The sequence below is a fragment of the Loxodonta africana genome, chromosome 13 (assembly GCF_030014295.1).
Source record: "Loxodonta africana isolate mLoxAfr1 chromosome 13, mLoxAfr1.hap2, whole genome shotgun sequence".
NCBI lineage: Eukaryota > Metazoa > Chordata > Mammalia > Proboscidea > Elephantidae > Loxodonta > Loxodonta africana.
Genome location: NC_087354.1, coordinates 93,043,648 through 93,068,476, shown reverse-complemented (window position 1 = coordinate 93,068,476; position 24,829 = coordinate 93,043,648).

The window sequence follows — 24,829 nt, the reverse complement described above, 5'->3', positions numbered from 1 at the left end:
GACAAGTGAACACCTCCAGCACTGCATCCATTTGTTGAAACATTTCAAATGGTATTTCATTGATTCCTTGAGCCTTGTTTTTCAACAATGCCTTCAGTGTAGCTTGCACTTCTTCTTTCAATACCATCAGTTCTTGATCATAACCTACATCCTGAAATGTTTGAACAGAGACCAATTCTTTTTGGTACAGTGACTTTGTGTATTCCTTCCAGCTTCTTTTGTTGCTATTTGTGTCATTAAATATTTTGCCCATAGGATCCATCAGTATTGCAGTTCGAGGCTTGAATTTTTTTTCTTGGGTTATTTCAGCTTGAGAAATGCCAAGTGTATTCTTCTCTTTCGGTTTTCTAACTTCAGGTCTTTGCACATTTCATTATAATATTTACTCTATCTTCTCAAGCCACCTTTGAAATCTTCTGTTCAGCTCTTTTACTTCATCATTTCCTCCATTTGCTTTAGCTACTGTATGTTCGAAAACAAGTTTCAGAGTCTCTACTGACATCCATTTTGGTCTTTTCTTTATTCACTGCATTTTAAATTACTTTTTTTTTTCTTCTTGTATGATGTCCTTGATGTCACTCTACAACTCATCTGGCCTTCGGTCTTTAGTGTTCAATATGTCAAATCCATTCTTGAGGTGGCATCCAAATTCAGGTGGGATATGTTCAAAGTCATATTTTGGTTCTCATGTACTTGTTTTAATTTTCTTCAGCTTCAGCTGGAATTTGTACATGAGCAAGTGATGCTCTGTTCCACAGTTGGCCCCTGGCTTCATCTGACTGTTGATATTGATCTTCTCCATTTTCTCTTTCTACGGATGTAGTCAATTTGATTCCTGTGGATTCCATCCAGTGAGGTCCATGTGTATAGTCACATTTTATGTTGTTCAAAAAGGTATTTCCATTAGTCTAGCAAAATTTTATCATGCAATCTCTGGTGTTGTTTTTATCACCAAGACCAATATCCGACTACTGATTCTTTGTTTCCAGCGGCCAGTAATTATCCATGCATCTTGACTACATGTCTCATCAATTTCAGAGTGCATAAATTGGTAAAAATCTTCAGTTTCTTCACTTTTGGCATTAAAGGTTGATGCATAAATTTGAAAAAAAGTCATATTAACTGGTGTTTCTTGTAGGCATATGAAAAAAATATATAGATAGTATCATATCACAGGCAGTGTTGTACTTCAGGACAGATCTTGAAATGTTCTTTTTGACAATGAACGTGATGCCATTCCTCTTCAATTTTTCATTCTTGGCATAGTAGACCATATGATTGTCCAATTCAAAATGGCCAATACAAGTCTATTACAGCTGACTAATGTCTAGAGCATAGATCTTTATGTGTTTCATTTCATTTTTGATTACTTCCAATTTTCCTAGATTTATACTTTGTACATTCCATGTTTACATTATTAATGGATGTTTGCAGGTGATTCTTCTCATTTTGTATCATGCCACATCAGCAAATGAAGGTCCTGAAAGCTTTACTCCACCCACATCATTAAGATCAACTCTTCTTTGAGAAATTATGTTGTCCCTAGTCATATTTTGAACGCCTTCCCACCTGAAGGGCTCATCTTCTGGCATTATATCAGACAATGTTCTGCTGCTATTCATAAGATTTTACTGGCCAGTTTTTTTTTTTGTTTGTTTTAAGAACTAGACCACTAGGTCCTTCTTCCTAGTCTGTCTCTGTCTGGAATCTCCCCTGAAACCTGTCCACCATGGATGACTTTGCTAGTATTTGAAATACCAGTGGCATACCTTCTGGCATCACAGCAACACACAAGCCACCACAGTAAGACAAACTGATAGATGTATGGTGGCTCAAGAGTTTACACCCTACTAATTTCTATCACTATAATGTATGTTCTTCACATATTGGTGCCTTGCTTATTAGTTTTAAACATCTCATTTAATTTTTTTTTTTTTACAACATGCATTGAATAGGGCTTATGATGTCAGTGGTCTTTTCCCTGACCTCAGACATATGGCTTGGTAGGGAAAAGAAGAAAGTATCAATATAATAACAGCTTGCTCAGTGACCAAGGAAGCACAGGAACTCAATCCTGTCTAAACCAAGAGGCTCTAGCTTGGTGCACTGGGTGTGTCAATAGTATGGGATATACCACATCTGAAGGGAGGTGAGCTGCACATTCAAGCTTGTGAGAAATAAGAGAAAAAAATCACAGTGTGCCAAACTGTGTCCTGGGGCGATGATTATTGATAGCTAGGTGTGGTATGGAAACCCTGGTGGTGTAGTGGTTAAGTGCTATGGCTGCTAACCAAAGGGTAAGCAGCTTGAATCTGCCAGGTGCTCCTTTGAAACTCTGTGGGGCATTTCTACTCTCTCCTATAGTGTTGCTATGAGTTGGAATCGACTCAATGGCACTGGGTTTGTTCTGTTTTGTTTTTAGGCGTGGTATTAAGTCCTGGTCAATTAGATTGGGGTCAGGAGAGAACTACAGTCTCACTAAATAAAAACTACTTATAGGTTTCAGTAGAGCTGAGAAAATATGGTAGCATTATAGGAAGCATATGGCTTGACAGAAGAGTGAGCTTAGGATACCATCCTGTAGTGAGGTCCTAGTCTTTGCAGCACAATTAATTCTATGTTCCATCTGTTGTCAGGTAGCAGTCTATGGTCAGCACTGGATCAGGAATTAATAGTGCTAAACATAAGGGTTGAATATATTAATTTTTACAGAAGAAAAAGATTGGTGAAAATCAGAGGCTAATAGCAGATGTTTAAAATATAGAAGGTTCTCTTAGTTCATCTAGTTGTCATTAGAAAAGTTAATCTTTGTCACCACTAAAATACATTAAAATTATGGTGCATATCACTACTATTTACTCAGACATTTATTCATTCAACACATGATTACTTCCCCTACCAGCTTCTAGGCACTGCAGATATGAGTTTGACAAAACATGCAGGGCCCCTGGTCTCACAGGATAACCTTTCCAATAATGGGGTAGAGACAAAAACCAAGTAAATAAACAATCAAGAAAGTTCCATGGTTTAGTAGACTCTGTGAAGGAAATAAACTAGGTAAAGTGATCAAAAGTGGTAGATTGGAGGGCATTTTTAGATGGTCTGGGAAGGCATCTGTGAAGAGGCCACCATTGAGCAGAGGTATGAAGAGATCAACTATGGCAAGATTAGGGAGATATTGAAGGTAAAGAACCCAAGGCAGAAAAGCTTGGATGAGTTATATTGAGAAGTTTTGTGAGACCAGACCATGGTGAGACAGGGATGAGGGGTTCATTAAAAGGTAGGTAAGGATGAGACCATGGGGCCTAGAAAGCCATGGCAAGGAGTTTAGATTTTATTATAAGTACAAGGGAAACCATCGGAAGGTTTTAAGGTGAAGGGTGATGTAGTCTGAATAACATTAAAAAAATTACTCTGTTTTGGGAAGATGATGGCATTAAAGCAGGCAAGATTGTTTGCCATGTTTCTGCAAATAAAGTTAATATTTTCTCCTTTGCAAGCCCTAGCCTATGTAAGCAGGTTACTAAGTCCACCCCACACTCAAGGGCAGGGAAACTAAGTTCCACCTCCTGGAGGGATATATCTAAATATTTGAAATTATTTGGGCACTGCTTTTAAATGCTCTATTCACTTTTTATATTTAATTCTCACAACAAATCTATGGGCTACATGTGCTGCAATTATCACCCTGATTTTACAGATGAGAAAATGAGGCATAGTGGGCTGGTAACTTTTTCAAGATTATCCAGCTGGATTTGATACGGGGCATGTGGTTCCTCAAGGCATTTTTCTATCTCCAACAACTTCTGTATTCTGTGGAGCCTGATTAATAGGAAAAAACCTGGAAATCTGACTGATACGGGCAATATGAAGAATTATGGTTTTCCCAAACATCATTAAGAGTAAGAATAAACTGTTCTATTTCTTTTTTTTTAATCAGTTTAGATATTATCCAAAGTGTGAATAAAATAAAGTCAAACCTCTCCTCTTCTCCTCATCCATCATAGTTGCTCTATCATTAATGCCAGGCACATGACCTTAATCCTACCTCAGACTTAGTTTGTCCAACTTTCTTCTCAAGCCTCAATAATACCATTGCTTACGAGAAAACAAAAAAAAAGCAAACCAAAAAAAAAAGAAAAAAAACTTGAGTCTCAATTTTGGCTACACACTGGAGTTGTCTGGAAATCTAATAAATAAATAAGTAAATAAACAAAAACAACAACAAAAACGCTACCTGTCTCCCCAAAGAAAGCAATTACCTCAGCATCTCTTGAGAGTGTGGAAATTGTTCTATTTCTTGATATTTCTTGAAATCTTTGAACAACTGACCATTATTTCTCCATGATGTTCAGATATTTCCTAAAGTTTAAAAAATTATGTGAATTTGATCACTGACAACCTTAAAGGACCAAAAAAGAAGAGGTGTGCATGTACCATTTTATAGCTTTACTTTATCAATTCTGTTAGCATTATTTTCCATCTTAATATGACTACTATTTCACATAACAAATTATGGATAATATTGCAAAGAATCGGAATTCCAGAACACTTAATTGTGCTCATGAAGAACATGTACATAGATCAAGAGGTAGTTTTTCAAACAGAACAAGGGGATACTGTGTGGTTTGAAGTCAGGAAAGGTGTGTGAGGGTTGTACTTTTTCACCATACTTATTCATTCTGTATGCTGAGAAAATAATCCAAGAAGTTGGACTGTATGAAGAATGGGGCATCAAGATTGGTGGAAGACTCATTAAGAACCTATGCAATGCAGATAACATAACCTTCGTTGCTGAAAGTGAAGAGGACTTGGAGTACTTACTGGAGAAGATCGAAGACTACAGCCTTCACTATGGATTACACTTTAACATAAGAAAACAAAAATCCTCTCAACTGGACCAATAAACATTATGGTAAACGGAGAAAAGATTGAAGTAGTCAAATATTTCATTTTACTTGGATCCACAATCACGCCCATGGAAGCAGCAGTTAGGAAATCAAAAGACGCATTGCATTGGACAAATCTGCTGCAAAAGAGCTCTTTAAAGTGTTAAAAAGCAAAGATGTCACCTTGAAGACTAAGGTGTGCCTGACCTAAGCCATGGTGTTTTTAATTGCCTCTTGTGCAATGCGAAAGCTGAACTATGAATAAGGAAGACCAAAGAATTGACCCCTTTGAATTGCGGTATTGGTGAAGAATATTGAATATACCATGGACTGCCAAAAGAATGAACAAATCTGTCTTTGAAGTACAGCCAGAATGTTCCATAGAAGCATAGATGGCAAGACTACCTTTCACATATTTGGACATGCTATCAAAAGGAATCAGTCCCTGGAGAAGGACATCATGCTTGGTAAAGCAGAGGGTCATCAAAAAAAAGTAAGACCCTCAGGGAGATGGATTGACACAGTGGTTGCAACAATGGGCTCCAGCATAATGATGATTGTGAGGATGGTGCAGGACCAGACAGTGTTTTGTTCTGTTGTACATGGGGTCACCATAAGTGGGAAACGACTCAACAGCACCTGACAACAGCTATTTCACTGAATTTAATACATTGAAATATGTTTAACCAAAACCAACCAGACCCAGTGCCGTCAAGTCGATTCCGACTCATAGCAACCCTATAGAACAGAGTAGAACTGCCCCATAGAGTTTCCAAGGAGAACCTGGCAGATTCAAACTGCCGACCCTTTGGTTAGCAGCCCTAGCACTTAACCACTACACCACCAGGGTTTCCAAAATATATTTAAATAAGCTGATAATTCATAAATGTAGCTCATGTAACTGTAAACTAGAGGGGAATTTCTCTATGACATTACTCTAAAAGCATAAAAAATTAATTTTATCAAAAAAGTATATTGTTTGGGTTTTTTTTCTTTTTTAGGTGATTAAAATGTTCCAGAATTGATTATGGCAATAGTTGCACAACTCTGAATATACTAAAAGCCATTAAGTTGTACACTGTAAATGGAAGAGACTTGTATGGTATGTGTAAGATATCTTAATAAAGCAGTTAAAAATAATGTTGTTTAATTCTGTTAAAATAATGACCTCTGTGTAAGATTTTTTTTTTCTGCTTTAGAGCAGCGTACTCTAAGGAAGAATGCCTGTTTAAACTTCCTAGAGTGTATCTTCTTCTTTGTCATCAGTAAGCAGCATCAGCCTGGTTACCCTAATGCTGGTGATAGCTTCTAGTTGGTGGGTGCTAACTGTATCAGGCCCTGTGCTGAGCATTTCATATACATTATTTCATTTTATCTTTTATATTCTCTGAAAATGAAGACGTTAGTATCTCTAGTTTATAGATGAGAAGACTGTAGCTGAGAATGTTCAAGAAATTTCACTTTACTTCCACAGCTGGTAAGTAGCAGAGTCAGGAAATGGACAAGGCTTGCGTGATATCAAACACTGTCTTCTAAACCCCTGTCCTCTATTGGAATTCTCTTTCTTTGTGACATTTCCTAGCACCGAGACGGAAAATAGATTTAAATGATTGTAATGCTTCTCTTGCATAGTGCCTTCTTCTCCTGTGATTGTCCTTTTTTCTCCCATCCCTCCTCCTCTTCCCTTTTTGGCTGAAAGCTAAAACATAATGAAGAAACTTGAAAACAAGTAGAAAACAGTAGAATATGTAATTTAGGACTAATGAGAGTTTAATTAAATTCTGGCTTCTTTCTGCAAGCTTTATACAGGGAAAAGATATGGTTTTGGTCTTTATTGTGGTATAAAACTTTGATTCGAATTCCTAAGAACAGACTTCTTTTTATGGTTACCATCTGTCTGGTACTGATTCAGAATGGCCATAGATTGTTGGAGTTGTATAGTGGGACATCCTGGAAGGAAATTAGAGCAGGGAAGGTGATTGTTCTTTGTTCATGGGTAGGGTAGACAGTCCATATTTCCCTTAGGAATGTTGTCCTCTTTAATATCTATTGAGGCACAGCACTGTTTCCTGACATTCAAAGTTTACATATGCACCAAATATTCACTAAGTGCTTACTATATATATAGGGTCACTATGAGTCAGAATTGACTCTACAGCAGCAGGTTTGGTTTGTTTTTTTTATACACATAGAAAGGAGCCATGATGGTGAGCGGTTGGACATGCAAGTCAGCCATTCAAACCCACCAGTGGCTCCGCAGGAGAAAGATGCAGCAGTCTGCTTCTGCAAAAATTACAGCCTTGGAAATCCTATAGGGCAGTTCTACCCTGTTCTATATGGTCACTACAGTTTGGAATCAACCCCACAACAATGATTATATATTTATATTCTTAATGGGTATATATATACCCATTAAGAAAATGCATCACCTTTGAGTCAATTCCAACTCACAGTGACCCTATAGAACAGAGTAGAACTGCCCCATGGGGTTTCTGAGCAGTTGCTGGTGGATTCAAACTGCCAACCTTTTGTTTAGTAGTGGAGCTCTTAACCACTGTGACACCAGGGCTTCATGTGTGTATATATATACATATATATATGTATATATATATACACATAGAACTGTTGCACAGTATTGGGGTGAGTGGTAATTGGAAGTCTTTACCAAGCCATAACTTTATCAGCCTTTCCACTCCCCAACAAGTGCCCCTAAATAAGCATACATTCTAAGTAAAAACATTTTCCTTGAAAGTGAAACTTCAAGACAAATCCTCTAGTTCATGCCAGCTTTCCTTTCTCAACGGAAGATGCTGCTAAGCTCCTCCTATAAAGAAATTTTGGAAGTACCACTGCTATTGTGGGTATGTTGGAAGGACTCAGGCTTTAACAGGATTTTTGCCCTCAGTGTACTTACGCTTTAACTAGAGAATAAATACATAAACTTGTAAAAAATTAAATAGCAATAAAATAATTTTGAAGGAAACAGAAGAAGAGGTGTCACAAGGATAATATGAGTCCCAGAAGCATTCACAAGAGGAGCAGAGGTTAATAATCAACCTCTGGAACCCAAGATCTAAACTTCAATCTTGGGTCTACCACATGCTATTGACAGGACCACGGGCAGTGTATAAAACATTTATGGCTTCTGGTTTCTTGTCTATGAAATGGGAAATAATAGTTACTATGCATAAAAAAAAAAATTTATGCATAGGATATTGTGAGGAGTAAGTAAATTAATACATGTAAAGTGCTTAGAACAGTACTTGACCCAGAGTGTGAGGTATTAAATACATCATTAAATACCATTATTGTTTCCAGGAGGGGCAACCTCATGTTCAAGTGTTCATGGGGACTGTCATGAAAAAAGGGGGTCACTTGAACTGGGTTTTCACAAAAAGTTAAGATTTGGGTGAAACGAACTTGAGTCAGGTGACTAGAACACTACGTTTGAGAAAGTGAAAGGTGTTTGCTATTGTAATTCTATAATGAATTTTGCATTTTCTGTGTCTCATCCAACCAAGGTTCCAGGTAAAATCTATGAACAACTACCATCAATTTGTGACAATAATAGAGAGTTAGAGAATCATTTCAGCTAAGAATATTCACAGTGGTTTCTAATAATAATAATATTAAAAATAATAGCCAAAAGACCAGCCACTGTTCTGTGTTACACATAATGGTTGATCTCACTTAATATCCTCAGCAGTCCTAAGAGGTAGTCTTATTCTATTTTATTTTTTTTAACAGATAGTTAATTCAGAAGATAAAGAAGGTTAAGAAAGTTGCCTATGGTAACTCACTTAGGAAGTGTTCGATGCAGGATTTGGATACAGACAGTTGGACTCCAGAAGCTTCACTGGATTTAACTCATTAATGTTGTGTGTTCTTGAGTAGATTCTGACTCATAACAACCCTATAGGATGGAGTAGAACTGCCCCGTAACTTTTCCTAAGGCTGTAATCTTTTTGAGAATGGATTGCTAGATCTTTTCTTCTGTGGAATCATTGGCAGGATTGAACCGTTAACCTTTCAGTTAGCAGCCAAGTGCTAGGAAATACTCTGACATTGTATAGAGAGGGAATGTTTTGAGATATAGTGGCTTTTAGTACCTCCAAAATCATGCCATTTAGGTTGCTTTCTACTCAGCTGGGGAAAACAATGGACTAACCAATCTGATGATTCTAAATCACTGCATCAAATATTTATAATTACAAAATCAGCAGGTGCATTTTAGACAGTATCTTGGCTTAAAAACACTAGTATTTTTTAATCCTATACCATTTACATGCTCATATTAACATATTTGCTTTCTCCACATGTAGACAATCTCAAAAGTTGGCTTTGAGCATTGCATTTTCCTGCCTACCTGGATAAAATCTAGCCTAAAGAGAGAAGCATGAACTAGACATCCCAGGAGGACCTTTCCAGAGTCTGATTCTTAGATTAAATAGCAGCCTGAGATAGGGAGGAGAATTCTTGGAATAATTTTCAGTAGTATCACACTCCATTTGTCATTTCATGTTCTTGAAAAAGGGGAAGCTATTTGTATGTAGTGGCTAGAGATTTCACTAAGCTTATTCTTTGAATTCAAACCAATATCAGAGCTGGGAGTATCACTCTTGTTAGAATGACATTCTCCAGAAAGATTGAAATAAAGAACCTTGCAATTTTGTCACTAAACCCGAGAAGGTGGGTTCCTGTCTGGGAAGCTCAGACCTGCCAATAATCTGGATACAGGCCTTTGAGAAAGAGAAAATTACTGCGCTGTGCAGAGCAAAGACCCAGGAGAAAGTTCCTCCGATCCGACTCCTTGAGCTGTGGGGAAACAGGGCTTGTATGTAAATTGGATATCAAGATGGTGGTCATGCAGGTGTACTGGAGAAGAAAAATTCTAGAAGGTGGCCAGGAAACAGGAGGTGACATGGTTCTTGTTGGAACTCTGACTTTGGAATGGGACCCGGGTGATGATTGTCCTTCTGATTCATTCCACATGTTGCTGCATACTCTGTTGAGGTCAATTAGCAGTCACAGCTGGCTTTCTGTTCATGCTGGGCAGGCCAAATCTGGCTTGGGCTAGTTTAAGGACTAATGGAAATTTACTGACATTCGTAGGCTCAGGTTACAACTTGGAGAAAAACGAGTTTTGAACCTTCAGAAAATAGGGTAGGACCTGGTGACTCTTACAGGCACAGCACCACTGAGAGGGTTCACATGTGTAACATATTTGCAGTAGCAAATGCCGAACTTAGTGTGCAGGCTTGAAATCCATCTTTCCTTTGTAAAATTGTAGATTTTATCAATCAATGTAATCTACCACATGAATAAAAGAATCACATGATCGTCTCAATCAATGCAGAAAAGGCATTCAACAAAGTCTGACACCCATTCCAGATAAAAACTCTCAATAAAATAGGTATCAAAGGGAAATTCCTCAACACAGTGAAAGGCATCTATACAAAAACCAAAAGCCAACATCATTCTTAATGGAGAGAGGCTGAAAACATTCCCCTTGAGAACAGGAACAAGACAAGGATGTCTTTTATCACCACTCCTATTTAACATTGTGACAGAAGTCCTACCTAGAGCAATAAGGCAAGAAAAAGAAATAAAGGACATCCAAATTGGTAATGAAGAAGTAAAACAGTTCCTGTTTGTGGATGATATATGACCCTGTACATAGGAAACCAAAAAGGCTCCATGAGAAAACTATTGGAACTACTAGAAAGGTTCAGCTGAGTAGCAGGATACAAGATAAACATGCAAAAATCAGTTGTATTCCTATACACCAATAAAGAGAAAGAGGAAAAGAAATCAGGAAAACAATACCATTTATAAAGCTCCCCACCCAAAATAAAAGAAAACTTAGGAAGAAATCTAACCAGGAATGTAAAAGACCTATACAAAGAAAACTACAAAACACTACTGCAAGGAACTCAAAGAGATCTACATAAATTGAAAAACATACCATGCTCATGGACAGGTAGACTCAACATTGTGAAAATGACAATTCTACTCAAAGCAATCTACAAATACAATGCAATGTCGATCTAAATACCAACAACATTCTTTAAAGAGATGGGAAAACTAATCATTAACTTTATATGGAAAGAGAAGAGGCCCCAGATAAGTTAAGCACCATTGAAGAAGAATATAATAGGAGGGCTTGTACTACCTGACCTCAGAACCAACTTTACAGCTACGTTAGTCAAAACCACCTGGTAGTGGTACAATGACAGATATGTTGACCAATGGAACTTAATCGAGAACTCAGATGTAAATCCAACCATGTACTGTCACCTGATCTTTGACAAGGGCCCAAAGTCCATCAAATGGGGGAAAAGACAGTCTTTTAACAAACAATACTGGCAAAAGTGGATGCCCATCTGCAAAAAAATTAAACAGGACCCATACAACACATCACTCACAAAAACTAATTAAAAATGGATCAAAGACCTAAATAGAAAACCAAAAACTCTAAAGATCATAGAAGAAAAAATAGTACCAACTTTAGAGGCCCTAATACACAGCATTAACAGGATACAGACCATAACAAATAACACATAAACTCCAGAAGATAAGCCAGATAACCGGATCTTCTAAAAATTATACACTCATGCTTATCAAAAGACTTCACCAAAGGAGAAAAAAGAGAACCCACAGACTTGAAAAAATTTTTTGCCTATGACAAATCCGACAAAGGTCTAATCTCGAAAATCTACAGGAAAATCCAACACCTCTACAACAAAAAGACAACCCAATTAAAAAATGGGCAAAGGAAATGAACAAACACTTCACCAGTGAAGACATTCAAGAGGCTAACAGACACATAAGGAAATGCTCGAGATCACTAGCCTTTAGAGAAATGCAAATCAAAACCACATTGAGATACCAGCTCACTCCAGCAACACTGGCAAGAATCAAAAAAAAATAACAGACACAAACAAGTGTTGGAAAGGCTGTGGGGAGATTGGAACTCTCATGCACTGCTGGTGGGAATGCAAAATGGTACAACAAATGATGTGGCACTTCCTTAGAAAGCTAGAAATAGAAATATCATATGGTCCAGCAATCCCACTCCTAGGAATATATCCTAGAGAAATAAGAGCTATCGCACGAATAGACAGACATACGCAAACCCATGTTCATTGCAGCATTGTTCACAACAGCAAAAAGATGGAAAGACCTGGATGTCCATCAGCAGATGAATGGATAAACCAACTATAGTACATACACACAATGGAGTACTATGCAATGATAAAGAACATTGCTGAATCTGTGAAGCATCTCACAACATGGATGAATCTGGAAGGCATTGTACTGAGTGAAATAAGTCAATCACAAAAGGACAAATATTGTATGAGACCACTACTGTAAAAATTCATGAAAAGGTTTACACACAAAAAGAAACAATCTTTGGTGGTTATGAGGGTGGGGGAGGGTGGGGAAGGGTGGGGATGGAAAAACACTAAATAAACAATAGATAAGTGCTAACTTCGGTGAAGGGTAAGACAGTACACAGCACTGGGGAAGCCAGCATGATTCTCACAAGGCAAAGTCATGTATACTCCGTAGAAACATCCATACTCCTTGAGGGACTGAATTACTGGACTGAGGGCAGTGGGGACTACGGTCTTGGGGAACATCTAGCTCAACTGGCATAACATAGTTTATAAAGAAACTGTTCTACATTCTACTTTGGTAAGTAGGGTCAGGGATCTTAAAAGCCTGTGAGAGGCTATCTAAGATACTCCACTGGTCTCACCAGAGCAGGGTAGAATGAAGTAAACTAAAGACAGAAGGGAAAGATTAGTCCAAAGAACTAATGGACCTCAACTACCACAGCCTCCACCAGACTGAGTCCAGCACAACTAGAAGATGCCTGACTACCACCGCTGACTACTCTGACAGAGATCACAATAGAGGGGCTCGGACAGAGCTGGAGAAAAATGTAGAACAAAATTCTAGCTCCCAAAAAGAGAAGAGACTTACTACCTTGACAGAAACTGGAGAAACTCTGAGAGTATGGCCCCTGGACACTCTGTTAGCTTAGTAATGAAGTCACTCCTGAGGTTTACCCTTCAGCCAAAGAGACAGGCCCATTAAAAAAAAAAAAAAAATGTAGATTTTCATTTTATTCCCATGACCTAATGACTTTTAATTCTTGCTTAGGTTTAAGCAATTTTAGAATGTATATTTATGTATTTAACAACACAGGTAATACTGGAGAAATTCAATTAAGACAAAAAAGTACATAAAAAAAGATTATTGTCTCCCTTCAAACTCATTTCTTCCTTCTTTTACCATCCCTAATCACAGGGTGTATTGTTAGGCCTTTTTCTATGCTTGTTGCTTAGGTTTGATTTTGTTTTTTACATAAATAGGAATGTTTTACTCATACCTCTTTTTTGACTTGCTTTGTTTTCCTCACTTTTTTGGAAATTTTTACAAACCCCGATACAGGTAGAAGTAATTTTTTACTTGTGCTTTATGAATAATATTTTAATATACATCCTTGTGCATAGATTTATGTACATGGGCTATACTTTTTGCAAGATACATTCCTAGAAAGGGAACTGCTGGGCCAAAAGGAACGCACATTCTAAATATTAGAAGATATTGCCAAGTTGCCACCCACCCTGTGCTAGTGTACCTGAATGCTACACCCATTCCCAAACAAAATTTTATTAATCTTTTAAAATTTTTCAATCTAATGGCCAAAAAGTTGATATCTTATTGTTTTATTTTGAATTAGTATGATTACTAAAAAGGCTAAGTGTATTTTTTATATTTTCAGGATATTTACATTTTTTTCTGGTAATCATTTAATTTGAACATTTTGCCATTTTTCATTGGATTTATAAGAGCTCTTTACATATTATGGAAATTTACCATTTATTTGTTACAAAAACCATTTATGTGTTGAGAGTATTTTCCCCAAATTCATTGCTTCTACTTTAACACTGCCAAATCATTCACTGCAAAGAACTTTCAAATTTTTATATAACAAAATTCATTACTTTTCCCTTATGATTACTGAGAATTGTTTAGAAATACTTTCAACCCAGAATTATATTAAAAATAGTTTCCCATGTAGACTTCTAAATTAAAAAAAATTTTTTTCTTACATTTAGTTATCTAATGCATTTGGAATTTATTTACTAGGCCTAAAGTGATGCCTAATTGCCTCAATATCACTCATTTGTTATTCCACCTTTTAAAAATACTAACAAATTTATATAGCTATATCTGTATATCTTTACACATGTATACCATGTATTTATGCATAAGAAAACCCACCCAAAAACTATTAATGTATATGTTATCTATGCATGCATATTTATGTATAAATATATAAAATATATTCATGTATATATTATATTGTATGTATAATTATATATTATATATTCATAAATATATACATGCATATATGTATATATGCATCAGTATATAGTAAATGCATATAAAGATATATAGATAAAAAAAAAAAAACATCTATATAAATTTGTTAGTATTTTTAAAAGGTGCAATAACGAATGAGTGATATTGAGGTAATGGCACAGTGGCTGCTGACCAAAAGATCAGTGGTTCGAATTCACCAGCTGCTCCTTGGAAACCCTTTGGGGCTGTTCTACTCTGCCCTATAGGGTTGCTATGAGTCAGAATCAACTTGACAGCAACAGATCTCGTTTTATTTATACACACATATACCACACACACGTATATACCTACATGTACACACACACATATATACACATATTTGAGTGTTTCTGTTTCATGGATCTATAATATACTTTATATATCAATAATACACTGTTTTAATTAGTGTAGTCTATGCTATATTTTCATATACTTAAGGACAAATTTCCACCCATCCCTTTTCTTACCTTTTTAGTTGTTGTTGCTGTTATTCTTGTGCACTTAATTTTCCAGATGATCTTCAGAATCACCCTGTTAGTATCCATTAAAAAAAGAGTCCGATTGGTATTTTGGTTGTGTTTGCATTACATTAATAGATCAATTTAGGAAGAATTTACATCTTCATACTATTGAGTCTTATCAAGCAGAAAATTGGCATGATTCTCTATCATTCAAGTATTCATTTACATCCTTCATTAAGTAAAGTGCTAATCTTTACACAGGTTTTGCACATTTTTTTGTGTGTGCTTTAAGAGAAAGTTTACGATTCAGGTCAGTGTCTCATATGAAAACTTATACACACATGTTATGTGACAGCACACTCCTTCTCTCCATCCTGTATTTCCTCTGTCCAGTCAACCAGTTCCTGTGCCCCTCTGCCTCCTCATCTCACTCCGGATAGGAGCTGGTCACGTACTCTTATGTCCTGCTTGATCTAAGAAGCACATTCTTCACCAGTATCGTTTTATGTCTTATAGTCCAGTCTAATATATGTCTGAAGAGTTGGCCTTGAGAATGGTTTTAGTTTGGGGCTAACAGGAAGTCCGGGGGCCATGTCCTCTAGGGTCCCTCCAGTCTCAGTCAGACCATTAAGTCTGGTCTTTTTACTAGAATTTGAGGTCTGCATCCCACTTTTCTTCTGCTCAGTCAGGAATTCTCTGTTGTGTTCATGTTAGGGCAATCATTGGTGGTAGCTGGACACCATCTAGTTCTTCCAGTCTCAGGCTGATGGAGTCTCTGGTTTATGTGACCGTTTCTGTCTCTTGAGTTCATATTTTCCTCGTGTCTTTGGTGTTCTTCATTCTCCTTTGCTCCAGGTGTGTTGAGACCAATTGATGCATCTTAGATGGCTACGTGCTAACATTTAAGACCCCAGATGCCACTCACCAAAGTGGAGTGCAGAGCATTTTCTTAATACACTTTGTTATGCCGATTGACCTAGATGTCCCCTGAAACCATGGTTTCAGATCCCCTCCACTGCTACTCTGTCCCTCAAAGTGCTTGGTTGTATTCAGGAAACTTAGCTTTTCGTTTAGTCCAGTTGTGCTGACCTTTCCTGTATCGGGTGTTGTCTTTCCCTTCACCTAAAATAGTTCTTGTCTACTATTTATTTAGTGAATACCCTCTCCCACCCTCCCTCCTTACCCTAGTAAACATCAAAGAATGTTTTCTTCTGTGTTTAAACCTTTTCTTGAGTTCTTATAATAGTAGTCTCATCCAATATTTGTCCTTTTGGGAGTAATTTCACTCAGCATAATGCCTTCCAGATTCATCTATGTTATGAGATATTTCACGGATTCATCAGCACATTTCTTATTAATTTTATTCTTGCATCATCATCTAGGACTAGGTTTGGCTAGGAGTGAAAGAGACTCAAAATAACAACGGCTTAAAAAGGAAAGTTTATTTCTCACTCACACAAGCTGCATAGAATCTTCAGGCTGCAGGTCCTGTTGACATCTCCCTGCCATCTCTAACATGTCAGTTCTGGTCCTTATGATTTGAGATAACTGTGAGAGTTGAGGTCACCATATTTGCATTTCAGGGAGCAAGACTGAGGAAAAGATAAGCAAGGAAGATTTAAGGGGAACATCCAACTATCTTATTGGGAAAACTTCTGGAAACAGAAACAAGATACCTCCATTTATATCTCATTAGCCAGATGAAGTGTTACATAGCTACCCTACTCTCAAGAGATCCCAGGATTTTGTCTTTATTTTGAGAGGCCATGAGTCAGCAAAAGCCCAGCATTCTATTACCTTGCAAGGAGAAAAGAAATGGACATTGGGGACAACCAGCAGTCTCTAGCACCATACCAGACCTATTGCCATCGGGTAGATTCTGACTCATAGCACCACAGGCATTTTTAAATTTTTTGTTGCTATAAAAAACAGGATCTTATTTTTTATATCTATTTTTTCAGACACCTATTCTGAATATTATATAAATAAAAAAAAAAAAAAACTCAAGTTGTAACTGAAGAAGCAGCGCCTAAAAAATTCTTAAGAAAAAAATAGGATCGTGTCATTGTGCAGTTAATATAATGATCCAGGTGTGCCTATATGGCAGCTTGACAGAGTTCTAGGGTCAGGCCATGTGATTCAAATTCATCTTGGTGCTACCAGGGGAAACTTCTGTGTTCTGCTCCTGTCTAAGACATCTGAGACATTTAAGAAATGCTCAGGCAAGTGGCACCCCTTTTGTTGGTTCCCTCAGGGAAAATTAAGCTGGGAGAATACTGGAAACACAAGAACCTGTCCTTGACCTCTCTTGCTCCTAAAGTCTTGGTTGCCTGCAGTTCTTTCTATGTCATCACCCTCTTTTTCCCAAGCCCCTCATCCAAAGGTAAAACTTCAGCCCATTACTTCTTTAGAACTGGGACTGAGAGGAAGAAGGGTCTCGTTCACGTTATGAGATACATTATAGCAAAATGTTTCTGTGACATAAGCAAGGTGTAATGCAAACAAAAAGGTGAATATAAAATGTAAGCAAAAGTTGCTCCCTACTTTGAAATGGCAATTTTTTTTTCTCTTTCCTCTCTTCTTTTTTTCCTTCCTTCTTTCTTTCTTCCTGTAAATTTGCAAGATAACCGAGACATGTGGAGTGGAGTGATTTACACAGTTATGCTGTTAAATCACCCATTCTGTCTCCTGAAGTGTTTAGACCCTTCCTGGATCATTAATCTGGACCACTGAGTTGATGCGAATTGGGCTCAACAAACAGGTTGTCTGCTAAAGGTGATGTCCCCAGGCGAATAACTTAAAGTATTCTACCTAGTAAACCAGGATTTTTTTTTTTTAAAAAAACAAACCAAATCAAGACAAAAACAAGTCTGTTTTCCCCGTAAACTAGTATAATGGTTCAAAATGTGTTGGAATTGAGATGAAAATAAACCACCTCCGGATACTTTCAGAACTTGCAAATCTAAACAGGTAATGAGGGAAAATGCGTGAAACAGTACGTGCAAGTCTCTATCGTCTTTTTGTGTGAGAATGCTCCTGCCTAGAGTTAGACAAAATCGTTGGTGTCACAGTCCTCACAATTGTCCTCATCTAAGGCAGTGTAGGATTTACAACACATAGGAAAATCTCATCAGATGACAAAATGGTGGACAATCACACAATACTGGAAATCATGGCCTAGTCAAGTTGACACACATTTTTGGGGGACACAATTCAATCCACAACAGATCTATTCTGCATTTCCCAAATAGATAATATAAAACAATGCTCTATATTCTTGTATTTGCTGATCCATTTACATAAACATCCTTTCTCTCTTCCATCTAGTGATGGAATAAAGAACGAAACATTCCTTAAGCTACAGGTCACATGAAATCTTCCGTGGAGCCATCGTTGACTATTTCATTTTTTGTTCTTAGTCTTTTATAGCATTTAGCATATTGAATTACAATTATTTATTTGTCAGCAACATTGAACTTTGAATGTACAGTCCTGGTACAATGCCTTTGATTTGTGATGTTGGTGAAGAATCTTGAATAGATCATAGAGTGCCAGAAGAATGAATAAATCTGTCTTGGATGAAGTACAGGCAGAATGCTCCTTAGAAGCAAGGATGGTGAGACCTTGCCTCACGTGCTTTGGACAGCCCTAGGTTCCTGATCACAATTCTCCTGGTAATGGTGATTTTCATCTTGTTGCATGTGACCTATAGATTCAGGTCTCTTGTCAAATCGAGGTTTTTTTAATTTCATTTAAATTTTCCGATCGTGAATAACTGTCTTAGTCTTCACTTTATATATAATTAAGTCTGTTTGGAGCCTCCATAAATGGTCTTGCCTACTTCACGAAAGCAAAACTCAGCATTTAGAGAAACTTTAGAGTGATAGGTGAGTTTTAAAAAGCCTAAAAACAAAATACACATTGGACTTTTAACAGTGTTTATTCAATTTTATTTCTCTTTAAAAATGATGTTTATTTTTGGCTTAGTGAGTGAGGTAATTAAGCAGAAAATTCCAGTTAACAAAGTAGCCATTGTTAAGTAATAAATCTAGTATTTTCAAAAACTTTATGGTTTAATTTTTTTAGTAGTGCACTGAATACCTGGATAATAGTTTATCTAGGTCCTATAGAAGAGCATTTAAATTGGTTCATTTTTTTTTTTTTTGCCATTGCCAGCAATGCTAACGTGAGCAGTATTTAACAAAAAAATTTTGTGCACATATGAAAAATAAATGAAAAACACATTCTTAGTATAGAATGCTAGCCTTTATTTTTCTTATTTTTACTTTTTAAGTAGATAATACATTGATTAATTATATATATTATTCAAAAATCAAATGTTATTAAGAAAAAGAATGCAGCGAAGGATCTTGCCCCGACCCTGTTCCCATTCATCTAGTTCACACCCCACATACTTAGCATTGTATTAGCTTTTTTGTGTATCATTCAAGATTGCTTTATGCAAATACCAAAAAATAAGATTGGTATTAGTTTATCTCTTTATTCTTATGCAAATTGTTGCACATTAAACACATTGTTTTCCATGGTGGCTTTTTCCGTTAATATGTCTTGGAAATCTTTCTTTATCAGCATACTGTAGAGCTTCCTCCTTCTTTTTCATAGTTTTGCATTGCATTTCATTCAGTAAAGTACTGTAATTTAATCGATCATATATCAACAGAAATTTGGTTATTTCTAATTTTTGATACTACTTTTGATACTTTATTATTCAGGTACATTTTCCACGTGTGGGAATACCATGATAAAGTTCCTTAAGTGGGATTCCTGGTCAAAGATTATATTTATTTCTAATATTGATGGATACTGCCAAATTGTGTCGCTCAATCTACTACCAATTTAAACTCCCACCAGCAATGTAAGAGAATGCTCTTTGCTTGAGATTGAGTATTTTTTCATCATTTAAAGGATCGCCTGCATTTCCTTTTCTGTTAATACCCTGTTCTTATTCTTCGACTTTTTTTTTTTTACCTAGTGGTGTCTTTTTTTCATGTATGATTTCAAGACGTCTTTATGTTAGATTAACCGTGTGTCTATGATACACATGTTAAACAGGAGAGGCATTGGTGGTTTGGTGGTGGAATTCTTGCCTTCCGTGTGGGAGACCCAGACTCCATTCCTAGCCAATCTGCCAGCACCCATCTGTCAGTGGAGGCTTGTGTGTTGCTACAATGCTGACAAGACTTGGAAGAAAGTCCCGGCTGTCTACTTTCAAAATCAACTGATGAGAATCCTGTGGATTGCAATGGTTAGATCCACAACCAATCATGGGGATGGTGTAGGACTGCATCTTTGTGCATGTTATTGCCATGAGTCAGGGAGGACTTACCTAGACAGCAGCTAACAACAGCAACAACACGTTAATTTTTTTTCATATTTGTTTCTTTTCCTACCCGTAATATCTTTATGGTTTTATTTTTAAATGGACACCCTTTATAATAATTAAATAAGTCATAATCCTTAGTTTGTGATACCAGTTCATGAATGTCTCCTTAATACTTTATTTCTCTATTTAATACATTGTCAACTTGAATATTGTGATACTGATAACACTTTACACTCACCTATGTTCTTGTCTGATGTCTGATCCTCTGCCTCCATTCACCTGGGAAAATCACTTCACTGGATTTTGTGTTGATCATTGTATTGATCATTTCCTTGGTATTTTTTTACTAAAAAAACCATTTCCTTGGTATTTTTTACTAGTTGTATTAAACACACACACACAATGTACTCCTTTGTTTAAGCTGGTTTTCAACTTAAAAAAAAAAGAAAAATACACTATGTAAAATGATCTAAGACTTAAGCTATAACAATAACTCATCAATGTTTCTACATGTAACTGTGGTTCATACCCTGATGTGTACTATTCCTTTGGGTAAATACTCTATAATTATTTATTGATCATATGCAAGTTTTTTTTTTTTTTGGGGGGGGTATAAACTTAGGAGTAGAATTTCTGGCTTATAGGCTATATAAATCTTCAACTTTACAAAGTAATTCCAAATTACTTTCCAAAGTTGTTTACCAATTATATTCCCACCAGCAATGTTTAAGACATCTTGTTGATTTACATCCCTTCCAACACTTGCTATTAGCATCCTACTTAATTTTGCCTGTTAGATGAGTAAAATGATACCTAATTATGCTGCAAATATGCATTTCTCTGATTACTGAGTTGAGCATTTCTCTAATGAGTTGAACATCTCATCATATGTTTTTTGACCATATGTGTTTCTTTGTCTGTGAAATACATACTAAGATTTGCTATAACATCTTGGTGAATTCAATTTTTATCATTTGTAGGGTCCCTCTCTATCTGAAAGGAACTCTGGTACAGCAATGGTTAAACAGTGCGATACTAACCAAAAGGGCATCTGTTCAAACCCATCAGCTGCTCCACTGGAGAAAAATTTATCAGTTTGCTTCCGTAAAGATTACAGACTTTGAAACCCTCTAGGCAATTCTATTCTGTCCTATAGGGTTATTATGAGGTGGATTTCTTCCTATTTCACAAAAAGAAATCAAGGAGAAATTAATAGAGAGGGTACGTAACCTGTGGTGTTGAAGCGAGAAATATAAATTGCACTGAAGGCACTGATGAAAAAACAAGGCTCCAGAAATTGATGGAATACCAGTTGAGATGTTTCATTGCTGGAAGCACTTTCACATCTATGCCAAGAAATTTAGAAGACTACCTGGTCAACCAACTGGAGGAGATCCATATTTGTGCCCATTCCAAAGAATGATGATCCAACAGAATGCAAAAATTATTGAAAAAGTATTATTATCACACACAAGTAAAATTGTGCTGAACATAATTTAAGAATGTTTGCAGTAGTACATTGACAGAGAACTGCCAGAACTGCAAACCAGATTCAGAAGAAACGTAGAGTGAGGAATATCATTGCTGATGTTAGATGGATTTTGGCTGAAAGCAGAGAATACAAGAAAGATATTTACCTGTGTTTCATTTACTATGCAAAGGCATTCAATGATGTGGATCATAAAAAATTATGGATGACATTGTGAAGAATGGGAAGTCAAGAACACTTAACTGTGCTCATGGGAACCTGTACTTAGACTAAAGGGCAATTGTTCAAACAGAACAAAGAGATACTTCGTTATTTTAAAATCAGGAAACGTGTGCATCATGGTTGTATCCTTTCATCATACTTATTCAATCTGCATGCTGAGCAAATGATGCAAGAAGCTGGATTATATGAAGAAGAATGCAGCATCAGGATTGGAGGAAGACTTATTAACAGCATGCGATATACAGATGACGGAGCCTTGTTTGCCGAAAGTGAGGTCTTGAAGCACTTACTTATAAAGATCAGACTACAGCCTTCAGAATGGGTTATACTCAACATCGAAAAAAATTCTCCCAGCTGGACCAATAAGGAACCTCATGATAAAGGAAGAAAATATTGAAGTTGACAAGGATTCCATTTTACTTGGATCCACAATCAATGCCCATGGAAGAATCAGTCAAGGTATCAAATGATATATTGACTGGGTAAATCTGCTGCAAAAGACCTCATTAAAGTGTTAAAAAGCAAAGATGTCACTTCTTGAGGACAAAGGTTTGCCTGACCTGAGTCATGGTGTTTTTAATTGCCTCCTAAGCATGTGAAAGCTGGGCAATGAATAAGGAAGACTGAAGAAGAATTGATGCATTTGAATTATGTTGTTGGTGAAGAATATGAATATACCATGGCCTGCCAGAAGAACAAACAAATCTGTCTTGGAAGAAGTACTGCCAGAATGGTCCTTAGAAGGGAGGATAGTGAAACAATCTTATGTACTTTGGACATGTTGTCAGGAGGGACCAGTTCCTGAAGAAGGACATCATGATTGGTAAAGCACAGGGTCAGTGAAAAAGAGGAAGACCCTTAATGAGATGGATTGACACTGTGGCGGCAACAATGGGCTCAAGCATAACAACGATTGTGAGGATGGTACAGGTCAGGGCAGTGTTTCATTCTGTTATGCATAGAGTTGCTATGCATTGGAACTGACTCAAAGGTACCTAACATGAGTCAGGAGTGACTCGATTGCAATGGGTTCGTTTTTTGTTTGCTTGTTTGTTTTCTCTATCTGTAATGTGATTTTTGCCTTAAAGTTGATTTTATCTGATAGCAGTATAACAAAAACCAAACCCGTTGCCATTGAGAAGCTTCTATCTCATAATGACCCTATAGGACACATAGAACTGCCCCTTAGGGTTTCCAGGGAGCGGTTGATAGATTCGAGCTGCCCACCTTTTGTATAGCAGCCAAGCTCTTAAACACTGCAACACCAGGGCTCTGATAGTAGTATAGCTATTACGGGTTAGTATATATTTGTCCAATACATGTTTTCCCATAATTTCACTTTTAAACTTTTCATTTCTTCATGCTTTAGGTGTGTCTCTTGTAAAAATAATATAGCTGGATTTTCTTAATCCAATATTTCAGGCTCCAGTAAGGGCAAGCTTATTCCATATATGTTCATCGTGATTATTTTTATATTTGGAATTTTCTTGTCATCTTATTTTTATTTTATTATTTGCAACATTCTTTGTTTATTTTTTTAACCACAATAAAAACTGACACCTCTATCTGCCCCTAATGGCACAGGAACTTAAATACCTGTTTAGGTTCTTGACCTCTCCCTATTCCCACAGTACATTTTCATCATGTTGGTAGTAACATTTTAATTTCAGATGCTATGTATATACATTCTGTTTTATTTTCTTTGATCCTAGTTTTTTTCTTTATCACACATTTTCCCAAAGTTACTCCCCCATCTCTATCAATTTCTCATCTATTTCTTTTTCTTCATATTTGAATCATTCTTCCAAGAAGTATTTTCAACGTGGGAATTTGTACAGCAAATCTCTAGAGGCAAATTTTGTCTGCCTGATAATACTTTTAATATGCTCTCATATTGGATGACAGTTTTTCATTATATAACATTCTAGTTTGAACACTCCATTATCTTTTTTTCATCCAGTCCTACTAGGAGTTCTTCTGATGTCAGTTTGGTCCTTATTTCTCTGTAAGCTTTTGCTTTGGGTGCTTTTAAAATTTTTTCTCTGTTTTACATTCTTAAATTTTACTACATTGTCTCTAAATGTGTGTGTGTGTGTGTGTGTGTGTGTGTGTGCGCACGCGCGCATTTAGTCTTTCCTGTTTGGCACTTTATGGACCAATTTAATCTGAAGATTTAAAATCTGGGAAAATCTCCTCTTCTTAATTTTCCTTTTTCTTTTCACCATTTGGGACTCCTGTTATATAGCTGTCTTAGTTATCGAGTGCTGCTAAAACAGAAATACCACAAGTGGATGGCTTTAACACAAAGATACTTATTCTCTCACAGTTGAGGAGGCTAAAAGTTTCAATGCAGGAGCTAGCTCCTGGAGAAGTCTTTCTCTCTCTGTCCTTTATGAGGGAATGTTCTTGTCATCAATCTTTCTCTGGTCTAGGAGCTCCCCAGTGCAGGAACCTTGGGTGGAAAAGATGCTCTCTGCTTCTGGCACTGCTTTCGTGGTGGTATGAAGCCCCCCCCCCTTGCTGCTTGCTTCTCTCTTTTATGTCTCAAAAGAGAATGACTCAAAATACAACCTAATTTTGTAGATTGAGTCCTGCCACACTAATTTAATTGCCTCTAATCCTGTCTCATTAGTGTTACAGAGGTAGGATTTACAACACATACAAAAATATTGTCAGATGACAAAAAGGTAGGTAATCACACAATACTGGAATCATTGCCGAGACAAGTTGACATACATTTTGGGGGGACACAATTCAATCTGTAACAATAGCTATTGGCATTTTTACTTCATTCTTCTATGTATTTTTCTATTTTCTCTGTCTTAAAAAAAAAATTCCTGCTTCCTTCTAGAAGAGTCTTCAATCAATTCTGTTTTCTAACTCACTAATTCTTTCTTCAGCTGTGTGATTCTATTTATACAATATGCTGTGTTCTCTAAGAATTATATTTCCTTTAACTATTTTTATGTTTTATTCTGCTAATATATCCCTTATATCTTTTCATATA